The 14,966-nt window shown below is 36.4% G+C and overlaps 1 long non-coding RNA gene across 1 annotated transcript in view; it reads right to left on the bottom strand.

Annotated features, from left to right (window-relative positions):
* The window catches only part of LOC120886180 (uncharacterized), a 90,721-nt gene extending 83,671 nt beyond the window's left edge, over positions 1-7,050 (bottom strand). The window contains exon 1 of the long non-coding RNA XR_005728949.2: positions 6,787-7,050. This is a non-coding gene — a long non-coding RNA (uncharacterized LOC120886180). The remainder of the gene's footprint in view (positions 1-6,786) is intronic.
* Between the last annotated feature and the right edge of the window lie 7,916 nt (positions 7,051-14,966).

The following is a 14,966-nucleotide window of genomic DNA, read 5'->3' as shown; positions in this document are numbered from 1 at the left end:
TTCTTTAAATGTTGTTTCAGCTTACTTGAAATAATAGTAGCCTGAGTTTATATTGGGAAGGAGTAATTTAATTGGCAGTGACTTTGCCAGGACTACTGTGGATAAAAATAGCAAATACACAAAAGATTGTAAGAAACCATGCCATTCTTTAAAATAATACAATAAAAGCAAGAAAATTATCCAAACTATTTTACAAATTAATTCTGTTTTATGGGTTAGAATGATTCTCTGGTTATTAATGTGTTGGCAGACAGCCAGCATGTGCTAAGACACCAGACAGTGGTTGTTCATTGGTTCATATGCAAGTTGAATTGTGCATAAGAAAGGCAGTCTAGGAGGGTCAATATATGATGTAGATAAAACAAACTGAACTAAAGTAGAACAAATGAAAATTAAACACCACAACCTATATTTGTGGCTGTTGGCTCAAAAGATCAACCTTTTTCTTAGAAAACGGATCACACTTTGGTTACGAATTCATAGAGCTAAACTTCTCTGTGACTAACAGATGACTAAGTGAAAGGTGAGAGAGATGTTGAATGTGTGTCTAAAGGCAGGCAGTGAATATGTGATGATTGATGGTGGGTGTTGGTAGAAAAGTCACAGTGCACACTGTGTGATCAGTATAAACACTGATTGACTGGGACGTCTCATTACAAACAAGGAGGCACTGACTGGGAGGAGACTTGAGTATCGGTGAGGCATGAGCCACCAGGTGAGAGGAACATGAACCTAGATAGGGGTTAGAGAAAAGAAAAAGAAAAAAAATATATAGATTATTCACATGTCTCATTGAATGAGAAAGATTTTGCTTTTCAAAATCTTTCTCATTCAATCCACCTCATGATCTTCTTTTTAAAGATGAAGGAAATTAAGAAAAAATTTTAAAATTATGTAGGAACCACTGTGACCCATGAGCAGTTCCAATGTTCATTCTTCCATTGGCTAACTGGGGTTTTTTTTTTGTTTTTGTTTTTGAGGAGATTTCGCTACTTGCCAGTGAGCTAAGAGCAGGGGTAGAGAAGTAAACTACAGTCTTCACCATCAAGTCTTCATAGAGAGATACAGGAAGAAGTGAAGAGTTAAAATAGAGTCAAGCAAGTATTGTATTATATACATGTTATGGATGAGTGTTGATGGAGGAGAGAAGAAGGGTCCCACGTAGTGGACATGAGGAAGACTTCTCCTCAGAACTGACCTTTGAGCCCAGTCCAACAGGAACCACAGGAAATAGCCAGATGAAGAAATGAGAAGGGCATTCCCAGCCAACAGAATGGGAAAGACAGTGGGATAGCTGTACTATTAGAATTATTAAGCCACAGGGAAGGTGAAGAAAGAGATTGGCTCCTCCAAACCCTGAAAATGGTAAGATTGAGGATGAAGGAAGATGGTTCTACCTACAAGCAGTGAGATGCTTGGATGTGTGTGACAGGCTAAGGAATAGTTATTTCTATCTGAAGGTTAAAGAGAATTATCAAGCTATTTAAAGGAGAACAGTGAATTTGAAGTCACTTATGAAGTTTGCTCTGGTATGATTGGGAGAGTGATAGAGCTATTCACAAGGAGACCAACAGAGAAGATGTTTTAATGAACCAATATAGTAAGAAAATGATTAGTTTCATCTACATCCTAACCCTTAGGGTAACTGATTTATTAATTGCCCATATCCCAAAATCATATTACAATTGTGCCTTTGTCATCAGCAGCAAATGGTGGTAGTCAGTTAGGCCAACTTTGTCCCAAAGAGGGCACTGTAGCCTAAAATCACAGTGCCCGGTAAATGCCCTTCTGTAGGATTCTACCTGTAGGGCCATGTGCTGGAAGAGCAGAACAGGGAAATTCAGACCCAGTCTTTCACCTTCAGAATAATATGCTTTCTACATTTAGAATGAAAAGTAGTGAAATCAAAAGAAAAGTCAGTGTTGAGACTTTGAGCCTTTTTTTTTTTTTTTTTTTTTTTTTGGCTAGGAGTTAAGCACTATTTTCCTAGTATAAAAGTAATGTGTGCTATTGTACAAAATTTGGAAAATATAAAGTAGAAATCATGTCCCATTAGCCAGAAACTACTACTGTTAATACTAAGATTGTTTTCCTCAGTTAATGCTAACACAGTTCTATCTTTCAACTGACAGCTAATGTCTATGAAATCCAAAGTCATGACTGTTATTGAATTTTTCTCTACACCTTTACTCTTGTATATATTTTTAAAGTTGAAATTATCATATATAGAGGTTTGCACTTATTAGTCTTTGTAAAAGCATTTTAAGAGATAGTGCATCCTATGCATGAGGTTTTCCCCACTCTCTTTCGTATTATGAATAATGATGTGATTAATATCTTTGTGCATGAAGTTTTATATGCATTTTATGTCCTTTCCATTGGAATTGAAATTTCTGGTCAAAGAATGCATATATTTAAGAATCTGTGTGTTACAACATATTGTTAACAAGCTCATTCTTGATATTAGTGAAAACCTTATATACCAATTTGCAATAGTCATAGTTATATAAATTACTTTCATCTCTGGAGTTCAGTTTCCTTTTCAGTTGTGGGATTAAATCTGTAAGACTGAGTTAAAAATATAATATATCATATCACTATGACGAAGAACTAACACCAATCCTACACAAATTATTCCATGAAAGAGAAAAGGAGGAAACCCTTCCAAACGCATTCTATGAAGCTAATATCACCCTGATACCAAAACCAAAGACACATCAAGGATAGAAAATTTCAGACTAATCTCTCTGATAAACATAAGTGCAAAAATTCTTAATAAAATACTGGCAAATTGCATACAAAAACATTTAAAAGATAGTGCACCGTGATCAAGTAGGGTTCATCCCAGAGATGCAAGGTTGTTTCAACATTAGGAAATCAATAAACATAATTCATCACATCAATAAATGCAGAAAAAAACATTTGACAAATACAGCATGCATTCATGTTCAAAACACCTGAAAAAATAAAGATAGTAGGAACATACCTCAACATTGTAAAAGCTACATATGTTAACCCAAGTTCAACATCATTCTAAATAGAGAAACATTGAAAGCATTCTCTCTAAAAACTGGAATTAGACAGAAATGCTCTCTTTCACCACTTCTATTCAACATAATCCTGGAAACTCTAGATAGAGCAATTAGAACAAAGAAATTTAAGATATATGAGTAGGAAAAGAAGAACTCAAACTATTTCTATTTGCTGATGACATGATTCTATATTTAGAATAACCCCCCCGGAAAAAAAAAAAAAAACTCCACCAAAAACTTCTAGACCTCATAAATGAATTCAGTAAAGTGGCAGGATATAAAAATTAACAACGAAAAATCAATTGCATTCCTATATATCACTAATGAATCAACTGAAAGAGAAATTAGGAAAGCTATCCCATTTGCAGTATCATCAAAGCGGGGGGCGGGAATCAATCAAACAAAAGAGGTGAAAGATTCTATCATGAAAACTACAGAACACTAAAGAAAGAAATTGTACAAGATCTTAGAAGATGAAAGGATCTCCCATGCTCTTGGATGGGCAGAACTAACATTGTCAAAATGGCCATACTATGAAAAGCACGATACAGATTTAAGGCAATTCCTATTAAGGTTCTGATGACATTCTACGTAGAAATAGAAAAAGCAGTCATAAAATTCATTTGGAAAAAAAAAATAAAAGAGGCCCAGAATAGACATACCAATCCTCAGCAAGAAAAGTGAAGCAGGAGGCATCATAATACCAGACCTTAAATTATACTACAAAGCTATAGTAACACAAATGAAGCAGAGCACCCTGGCAGAAGCTTATAATCCCAGTGGCTCGGAGGCTGAGGCAGGAGGATTGGGAGATCAAAGCCAGCCTCAGCAAAAACAAGGCACTAAGTAACTCAGTGAGACCCTGACTCTAAATTTTAAAAAATACAAAATAGAGCTAAGGATATGGTTCAGTGGCTGAGTTCAATCCCTGGTTAGAAGGAGAAGAAGGAGAAGGAGAAGGAGAAGGAGAAGAAGAAAAAGAAAAACAATGGCTTGGTATTGGCACCAAAACAGACATATAGACCATTGGTACAGAACAGAATACACAGAGACAAACCCACATAAATACAGTTATCTCATACTAGGCAAAGGCACCATATGCATACATTGGAGAAAAGATAGCCTCTTCAACAAAGGGTACTGGGAAAACTGGAAATCCATATATACCAAAGTGTAAGATCCCTATCTCTCATCCTGCACAAAACTCAGCTCAAAGTGGGTCAAGGACCTAGGCATTAGACCAGAGACCCTGTGCCTACTAGAAAAAAAAAGTAGGCCCAAATCTACATCATGTCAGCTTAGGAACCAAATTGCTCAATGAGACTCCTAAAGTGCAAAAAGTAAAATCGAGAATCAATAAATGGGATTTTTATCAAACTAAAAAGCTTCTTCACAGCAAAGGAACCAATCAAGAACATGAAGAGAGAGCTTACACGGGAGAAAATCTTTGCTACCTATACCTCAGAGAGAGCATTAATCTCCAGGGTATTGTTATGAGGAGCTGCTTCAGAAAACACTCAAAGTCCGAATTCAAATCAAAGAGAGCTTTGTTTACCTGGCCAGGGACTGTCACCCGCCTGTAGAGACTGAAGCTCTGTGGGAGAACAGCAATTTCCTTGCCTATGTCTTGGGAATTTAAGGACAAAAACCACAGCTCAGGGACTTTTCTCAGCATCATGCAAGCAGCCAATCACAGAAGCTAAAAAAATAGTTTCCTGTGAGCCCTAAGTAGGATTGGAATTTCCCAGTTAGCAAGCAAGAAAGTTGGAGAAGTTAAAAAAAAAAAAAAAAAAGCTATTAACTTGCTACTCAGTTAACTGCATCTTGGGTCTGAGCAACTGTTAGACAACCGTATCCTGAGTTTGAGCAGGTGGCTAGTGGGGGTGAGAATCTACTTCAAAGTCATGTAGGTCACCAAGACCACCATATCCTGGATTGAGTACAATTTGGGGGGAAAATTCTTAGGCCTGTCTATGACAGTTCTTGCTTTATAATTGTCTTTCTCACTTATCAAAATCTTATATCTGTTATCTATATTTTTTACTAATCTATAACCTGTAACTTACACTCTTATTTATTTTACTGATTAGTTCGTATCACAACAGTATATAAAAAGCTCAAAAAACTTAACACCAAAAAAAAAAAAAAACAAATAAGTCAATGAATGGCAAAGGAACTGCACAGACACTTCACAGAAGAAGAAATACTATTGCTCAACAAATATACGAACAAATGTTCAACATCTCTAGCAATTAGAGAAATGCAAATTAAAATTATATTGAGATTTCATCTCACTCCAGTCAGAATGGCAATTATCAAGAAAACAAGCAACAATAAATATTTATGAGGATGTGGGGGAAAAGGTCCACTCATACTTGCTGGTGGGACTGCAAATTGGTGCAACCACTGTGAAAAGCAGTACGGAGATTCCTCAGAAAACTTGAAATGGAACCACCATTTGACCCAGTTATCCCACTCTTCATCATATACCCAAAGGATTTAAAATCTGCATACTACAATGACATAGCCACATCAATATTCATAGCAGCTAAGCTATGGAATCAACTTAGGTGCCTTTCAACAGATAAATAGATAAAGAAAATGTGGTATATATACACAATGGAATATTACTCAGCTGTAAAGAAGAATGAAATTATGGCATTTGCAGGTAAATAGACAGAACTGGAGACTCCCGTGTTAAGTGAAATAAGCCAATCCCCAAAACCAAAGGCCAAATGTTCTCTCTGATATGTGGATGCTGACTCACAATAGGCAAAGGTGAGGGAGGAGTGGAGGTTCACCTGATTTGACAGTGAGTGGTGGGGAAAAGGGAGGGGAGTTGGGAATGGGAAAGACAGTAGAATGAATTGGACATTACTTTCCTATGTTTATCTATGAATACACGACCAGTGTAACTCCACATCATGTACAACCACAAAAATGGGAAGTTAGACTCTATGTATGTTTAATGTGTTAAAATACATTCTATTGTCATGAATAACTAAAAAGAGCAATTAAACTTTTTTAAAAAATGTTGAGTTTTATCCCTTGAACAAAGAAGATGGAAGGCCTGGACATAGGAAGAAATATTTGGCTCATACAGTCATCAATTTCCTAGTAACTATAAGCTTGGATGCCAACTCCCTGAAACAAATATCTCAAGATAATAAGATTCATTAACCTTTTTTTCTCATGGTTATTATATTTTTATACAGCAGCATAAGCTCCACAACATCTTAACAGTGATTCAGAATGCTTTCACTAAGTACTAAAATCTAACAGTACTTGAGGGCCAAATCACACACACAGCAAGCACTACAAAAAGGTTACTGGAGGGGAGGGGGAGGGAGTTAACTGGAAATTTACACCCATCCCAATTTTGTAAAGATGTATCAGTAGGGTTGAAGTCGTGGCTCATTGGTACAGTGCTAGCTGGCATGTGTGAGGCCCTGGGTTTGATCCTCAGCACCGCATATACATAAATAAAAGATCCACTGACAACTTTAAAAAAAAAGTGATAAAAAAAGTATCAGTAAAAAATAACTAATTATTTGAAGAAATGAAAGTAAAGGAAAATCCTTTATTTTACCCTGGGAAACTCACCTGGTTTAGTTTAGGAGTTGTGCCTCTGGAGTCAACCATAGGAATCTGTGATAAGTGGTACAAGGAGTTTCTTTTCTACTGGAGAAAGCAAGCTGAGCATCTGGAAGAGGGAGCAATTCTATAGCCGAACAGGAGGGGGCAGCACACCTACCTTCTTTGACTCCAGCCCTTCCAGCCTCTTCAGGACACCAGTTCCCTTCTGCCCAGCGCAGCAGGCTACCTTCAAAGACAAAGTCTGGGGAGCAAACCAGATTCCTCCCTCCACACACTTCCCTCCCCTAGAGGTAAAAGGAGGGGAAAGGAGAGAAGATTCCAGGAAGTCCCACTGGCTTAGGAGTTGTAGTTTCTGCAGAATAAAAAAAAGAGAGGTCCTTTCTCTAAAGATGAGGGTGTGTTCACTTCACTGTGTGCTTTGGCAAAGGGCTCCTGAAGCACCCTCTGCTAAGGCCCCAAAGCATGTGGCTTAGCAGGAAAAAGACTCAGAAATGAAATCTGAAGCTGAAGCGCCTAAGCTCTGTGATATGCATCTCACTGATTCACAGTAAGAAAGAGAATCTCACATCTTTCACTGTCACCTGGAAAATCTAGTCAAAGTAAGGAAGTGCTTTATAATGAATTTTGAAATCTGGAGAGTCTTAAAGTTTGAGTGAATAATTAGTAAGAACTACACTTTCTGGATTTTCAAGACAGCTCATGATTATTTTCACCACCCTTCTCAGTCTTATGATGGTCACTTGTTGCCACCTTATATAGAGTCTTGTTAGGTCAAGTTGAGTTTTAAAAAAATATAATCATCATAAAGGGCTTTCATTAAATACTTATCAAATAGTTTCACATGGTCAGTCAGTTATACATTATCTTTCACAACATGCACTGAATTCTTTTCTTTTTTTCAAACCTGTAGAGACCCTAATCCAGGATTGCATCCCTATCTCTAAGTTCAGGATGTGCCTGGCACATATTGATACTTCATAAATGCTTGTGGAATGAATACTTGTTGATTGAATTATCTTCATCACTTCTTAACACTACTAAAAATTTATCCCTTCTAATAGCTATAGGTTGGTAATAGGAAAATCTAACTTGCTAAAACATAAATCATAAAAAGATGTTGTCAACCTATAAGGGAAAAATAAAGATCAGATGATTCAAATTCCAAGGCTTATACCTCTGCATGACTAGATTGATAATTATATTTATATTTGGGCTCAATTCTTGGAGAAGTCACTAAAGTCTTTTTACCTTACTTTGCTTATTTATAAAATTAGGGTATTGGATTAAATCAGTGATTTTCAAATTATTGGCCAATCTGAAAAATGTTATGAAGTTATGCTGTTTCTGTGTGTATGGTACCCGGTATTGAACCCCAGGGCTTTTCTCACAATAGGCAAGCACCCAACCATCCGAACTACATCCTCTAATCCCCCTGTTTTTTTTGTTTTTAACAATATCTCACTAAGTGGATGCGGCTGGCCTGGAACATGTTATCGTCCTGCTTCAGTCTCCTGAGTTGCTGGGATTACAAGTATGTGCTACTGCACCTGGCTATGTTAACTTTTTTTTTTTTTTTTTTTTTTGGTATCAGGGATTGAACAGGAGCACTTAACCACTGAGATACATTCCAGCCTTTTAACTTATTATTTTGAGACAGGGTCTCTCTAAGTTGCTTAGTACCTCACTAAATTGCTGAGGCTGGCTTTGAATTTGCAATTTCTTCTTGCCTCAGCTTCCAAAGTCTCTGGGATTACAGGCATGTGCCACCAGGCCCAGTTTATACTAACATTATTAATGGAATTAAATAGAACATTTAAAAATCAGAATACATTACACAAAGTAACAGGATTGTTCTATAAAACTTTCATTTCATTTCTATATATGTATTTGTGTAGGTATGTATTTTTGATGACATCAACTATGTTTTTGACCCTGATTTGTGGTTCGAAGAAATCTGTGAGCTATTATACTACTTCACCAGGTTGCTTCAAGTTCTTAAGTGCCTGAATTCAATAGATAAGTTGAAAGAAGTTAAGAAGTGTTTAATTCTAGGAATGGGGAAGCTATCCCTAGCTGCCACACTAGTCACAGGGCAGTACCTCTTAGAGCAGATCAAATACTATGTATAGGAAAGGTACTTCAGTGCACTTGATATTATTCACATTACATGAAGGTCAGCACAGGATAGGTTTTTTATACAGAATACCTCTTCCTAGAAAATGCTGGGAAGAAAGTAGTCACTCCCCTGGATTTCAGTGGAAGAATTTGTAAAAACACGAATCATCTACCATGGGCCTATTGTCTTTGTCACTAATAGGAGACAGTTGGCCTACGTGGAGTATAGGCAATGGGTTGTAGGTGCCTCATATTTGTTTGCTCATTTGAATTAAACCAAGCAAACCTGCTTTTCACTCCCTTTTTGTTTTGATCTCAACCTTCGGAGTTATACACAGATTGCATTTTGTAAAGGTTGATACATGGACCCATTACCCAGTAATATTTTGTCATGGTAACCTGAAAATTGGGGATGAGATTCTGGCTCAGGTACCACCACAAATGAGTCCCTTCCCTCTCTGGGCTTCATGGTCATTGTTTTCAAAAAGTAAATTCCTTGGACACCATGGTCTGGGGCATTCCCGTCCTTTTTTTCAACAGGAAATAAATTCTGAAGAATCTCCTTTGTGAGAAAACTCCAGGTATGAAATTCCCACCATGTTTATGGCCAATTGAGTAAGTTGGGAATGAAGCCTCCGGGAGGGCAATGAACCATTGTCCCTAAGAGATAGACCTAAGGGACCTAAACATTGTCCCTAAGTTCTGAAAGACCTCAGGAATCCCTTGGGATGCTGTGCTATACCGTCCACTCTCCCTGTACTGGTGTCCTAAGAAAAGGGACCTGAGCTCCAGCAATCCACCTGTTATTGGGGTCAGGCCCAGGGCAGCCATCCCACCCTCACCCCCAACTCATAGTAGCCTATTTTTAAGTTCTAACATAGTGAGGTGTTTTTGTTTGTTTGTTTGTTTTGGTACCAGGAGTTGAACTCAGAGGCCCTAGAACACTGAGCCACATCCCCAGCCCTATTTTTTATTTTATTTAGAGACAGGGTCTCACTGAGTTACTTAGTGCCTCACTTTTGCTGAGACTGGCTTTGAACTCGTGATCCTCCTGCCTCAGCCTCTGGGAGCCACTGGGAACCAAGCCCAGCTTAACATGGTGGGTTTTAATTCATTCTAAATGATGACCAAGCAATTTAATTAGTTGATCTTCTAAAAGTGTGGAAGGGGGCATTTGGGGGCATTTACTTTTGTAAGTGAAAATACAAAATATACAATTTCCTCTGATCAGCTGGTAATACAAACTTGAACTTACATTCTGCCCAGAAGTAGTAAAGAAGAGAGACGAGACAAAGGGAAAAAGTACTGGGGGGTGGAGGGCAGAAAGAGAGGAAGGAATAGGCAGAGAGGGGGAAAAGAGAGTATCCAGAAGAGAAAGAGGGAGGAGGAGGCAGAATAGAAATCACAGGAAGAGTGAGAGCAGGAAGGGCGTGCCTAAAGGCATTAGAAGCCTGTGCTCACCAGCCTGCAGGAGCCTGCTGTTCTGCCCAGCCTTCTTCTTCAACCTTACCAGGAAGCCAGCACAGGGCAGAGCTGGAGTCCTTGTTCTAGGACAGAAAGTCACTTCCGAGTTTGGAGTTGGGTAACCAAAATGGTTGCCTATACAGATTCCTGATGTATTATTCTTATTTTGTACCCTATTTCTATTTTTTTTGCCAGGGGCGGGGGATTGTTTTTTGTTTCTTTCAACCCAGTCTTTATGGCCAAGTCTTTTTCTGATCCTACATCCCCTTAACCCTGACTTGAATTGCTAAATACTATCTTAATGAATACTTTATCAGCCACTGAACCTTGTGCACATCCTAGAGTAAGACCTTGTATCTCAGACCCTGATTTTAGACTTCCTCTCAGGATTCCCAACCCTGTTCCTTGATATCATCCTCAGAAATACAAATTTTAGCCCACATTTTGCTCAGCATTTCAATCCACCAAGTTTACTTCGGTTCCACAAATATTCACTGGACATCTACCATGAATCACTGAGTCACTGGGAGTACAAAGAGAAACAAGAGACAGTCCACACTCTTGGGGATATCGCAGACTAATCAATAGATTAACTAACAGATCAACCCTTAAACATTTCAGTGTAACCCTGAAGTCAGCTCTGGGTTCAGGACTGAACAGCGGTAGTTCTCAGTGGTAGTGCTCTTGCCTGGTATGCATGAGACAAGATGCCTTAATGCCTAGCACCACACACAAAAAAAAAATAAAAAGAAAAAAAAAGAAGAAGAAAAGAAAAAGAGAAAGTCTGCTCTAGCAAGATTCTCTGGGCATGAAGACACAAATCCAGGGCACAAGCTAGAGTGGGTAATCAGAAATGCATACCTGGAAAAGTACCCATGGATTCAGGGCTTAGAGTTAGGGTAGGGCTACCAAAGAGGTGAAGAAGTGCGGTTCAAGGGAGTGGGGTTGGCAACCGCCAGCAGTCTGCAGTCTGCTGTGACACAGGCAACAAAGAGCATGAAGTGCATGCCAAGAAACACAGCTGGAGATGTTCACTACTGCAAGATGAAAACTGTGGATTCTAAAAAGCCACAAGTTCATCTTGCAGTAGTCGGGGAGATGTTGAGGGATTTAAGCAAGGAAAAGCACGTTTGGATTTGCATTTCCCATGTGCCTCTATGATGCTGATTTTGTGGATAATAAAATGAGAGGAAAGGAGGAAATTGAGCTGACTCATCTTTCAGGTTTGCATCTGCCCTCCTGTCTGAACCTGTATGGTCTACTGATCTATTGAGCACCACTGGAGGCAGTTGAAGGGCCTATGAGTTAGTTTAACATCTGATATATTTCTGAAACTTTGCACAACAGGTTAATATTTTGGAAATCAAGTCATAGTTTAATAGACCATCACTTCAGATTTATAATCCTCTTTGAAGTTTGAATTCCTTATTTTAACCTGAACTAATTTGCAGTCCGAAGACCAAACAGAAGAGAGAGAGAAGAGAGTCAACCAGACATTACTCTATCTTCTAATGCTAATGCAGTATGAAGTATCCAGAATGCATTCTGCACAATGTTTGATTTGAGTCTCACAAATCTTTAGAGATAATAAGGAAAATACAAAGGACTATAAATATGTAACAATAAGACAAGTTAAAACCAAAACAAAGGTGGGACATTTGTAGGATAACTGCCTCAGCTTTTCAACAAGTTGATATCATTGAAATAATGAAAAGTAGAAGGACCCTACTAAAGTAAAGGAAATTTGAAGTGTAATTTTCCTGAATCAGATCCTGATTTGGACAAATCATCTATATATAAGTCATTTTTGTCTTATTTGAATTTTTAATATGAACCAAATATAGAAAAGATGACTATACGACATGACAAAGTAGAGATAATTCGTAGGTCAGAAAAAGCAAGTGACAAAATAGCATATACAGTAGAATCTTATTTTGGTTTTTAAAAAAATGAATACATGTAACTAGAAAAAAAATTTCAAGAAGAAAGGGAAACTAATATTCACTAAGTACTTTCTATGTACTTAAATGTAATGCTAAGTATTTTAAGTCATTTTTAAATTACTTTATTCTCCCCCAAACTCTGCAAAGATAATTATCTCAATGTTCCAGAGAAGGCATAAACATTAAGAAGTACACTAATAGAGGTAATCTGTGGATGATTGAAATTTGATGACTTTATTTTCTTTTTTGTTTGTTATTTTCTAACTTAAAACAAGGCACAATGACTCATTTTGTAAAAAATAAACAAATGGGAAAAGCATGGAATGTATATACCAGAAAAGAAGGAAGATCTAAAATAAACAATATAAGGTCCTACTTTAAGAAACTACAAAATGAAGAACAAATTAAATCCAAAGTAAACAGAAAAAGAGAATAATAAACTTTCTAGATCAGAAATCAATGAAATTAAAAACCAAAAGAAAAGGTCAATGAAACCAAAATCTAATTCTTCAAGATGATCAACAAAATCAATAAACCTCTAGGCAGACTAAGAAAAAGAGAGGAAACGCAAATTATTAATCAGATATGAAAGGGGTGACATGACTATAGATTCCATGAACATTAAAAGAATTATAAAGGAATACTGTGAATAACTCTGTGCCCACAAATTTGATAATTCAGATAAAATGGACCAATTCCTTGAAAGGCACATTCTTCCAAAGCTCACAAAGATTTAAAAAAAAAAAAAGACTACTATCTGGCAAATTAAAAATCTGTATTTATGATTCAAATTAAATCCTTGCCTATTTCAAAACATATATATTTTCATACACATTTTCATATGTACATTCTTGTGAATATTCATGTTTTTGATATATATATTCATTCCCTAACCCTATGTCTAACCCTACACTATTCCTAAATTTAGTTTTATACATAAAACTACATTAATATAATATCTATTAAAGAAATCAAATCAATAAATAACAACCTTCCAAAACAGAAAACAATGGGTCCAAATGGGTTCACTGGTGAATTCTACCACACATTGAAGGAAATTACACAACTTCTCTACAATCTCTATCAGAACGTAGAAGCAGGAGGAATACTTCCTAACTCCTTAATAATGATACCGCACAAAGACATCACACACACACACACACACACACACACACACACACACACACACAAATATACAAACTAATACCTCTCAGGAACATAGCTGCAAAAATCCTCAACAAAATATTAGGAAATCCAACAACAATATATAAGATGAACTATACACCATAGATGAGTGGAATTTATTCCAGATATGCAAGGCTATTTTAACATTCAAAATCAATCAATGTAATCCATCACATCAACAGGATGAGAAAGAAAAATAGCATGATTATATCAATATATTAAAGAAAAAAACACATGATATAGCAATATATTCAGAAAAAGTATTTGGCCAAACCCAATGCCCACTCATAATAAAAACTCTCAGTAAATTAAAACAGAAGAGAATATCCTCACTTGATAAAGGCTTTCTACAGAAAAAAAAACTAACATAATACTTAATGGTAAGAAACACTAAGTTTTCTAATAAGATCAGGAATGCAAAGATCTTCCCTCTCACCCCTACTTTTGAACACCAAATAGAAGTTCTGCTTAATGCAATAAAACAGAAAAGGAAATAAAAGGAATATACATTGGAAAGGAAAAAATAAAGCTGATTTTGTTGCAAATGTCATGATTGTTTATGTAGAAAATCTAAAAGAATCAACAAAACCAAAATGAATCTCCTGGAAGTACTAAGCAATTAGAGCAATGTTGCAGAGCACAGATCAATATACAAAAGTCAGCCACATTCCTATATACTAGCAATAAACAAGTAGAGTTTGAAATTTAAAACAATACTTTTTAAACTAGTATCCCCAAAATTAAGTATTTAGTTATAAATCTCATGAACTATGTACAAGATCTAAATGAAGAAAACTATAAAGTTTTGAAAGAAATCAAAAAAGAACTAAATAAATAGAAAGATATTCCATGTTCATGGATAGAAAGATTTAATATTGTCATCATTATTCCTTACATGATCTTATAGATTCAATTCAATCCCAATCAAAATCCCAAGAAGTTATATGTTGATATTGACAAATCAATTCTGAAGTTTTTGTGTAGAGACAAAAGACCCAGAGTAGAGAAAAACAATGTTAAAGTGGAAAAGTCAAGTTAGAGTACCTATCCCACCTGACCTCAAGACTTACTAGAAAGCTTCAGTATTGATAGTGTAATACTAACAAAAGAATAGGTAAATTGATGAATGGAACAGAACAGAGATCCAGGAAAAAATCCATATAAATATAGTCAACTGATTTTTGACAAAGAGTAAAGGCAAAACAATGGAGAAATGATAGTCTTTTCAACACATGGTTCTGAAACAACTGGACACTCACATGTGAAATAAGTGGACCTAGATAAAAATATCACAAAAAATTAAATAAAGTAGACCATAGACTTAAATGCAAGATGCAAAATTATCAAACTCCAGGAAGAAAACATAGGAGAAAAATCTAGATTATCTTAGGTATAGAAATGACCTTTTTTTTTGCAAAAATCCCAATAATTGATAAGGTAGACTTCATTAAAATTAACATCTGCTTTACAAGAGACAATGTGAAGAGAATGAGAAGACAAACCACTAACTGGAAAAAATTGCAAAAGATAAACTGATAAAAGACTATTATTCAAAACATGAAGAAATCTTAAAATTCAACATTAAGAAAACCTGTGTCTCTGCAGGAAGTTAGGTCTTCATCTACTAAGG

The sequence above is a fragment of the Ictidomys tridecemlineatus genome, chromosome 13 (assembly GCF_052094955.1).
Source record: "Ictidomys tridecemlineatus isolate mIctTri1 chromosome 13, mIctTri1.hap1, whole genome shotgun sequence".
Classification (NCBI taxonomy): domain Eukaryota; kingdom Metazoa; phylum Chordata; class Mammalia; order Rodentia; family Sciuridae; genus Ictidomys; species Ictidomys tridecemlineatus.
The sequence above is the reverse complement of the archived record's forward strand: the minus strand, read 5'-3'. Positions and strand labels throughout refer to the sequence as shown.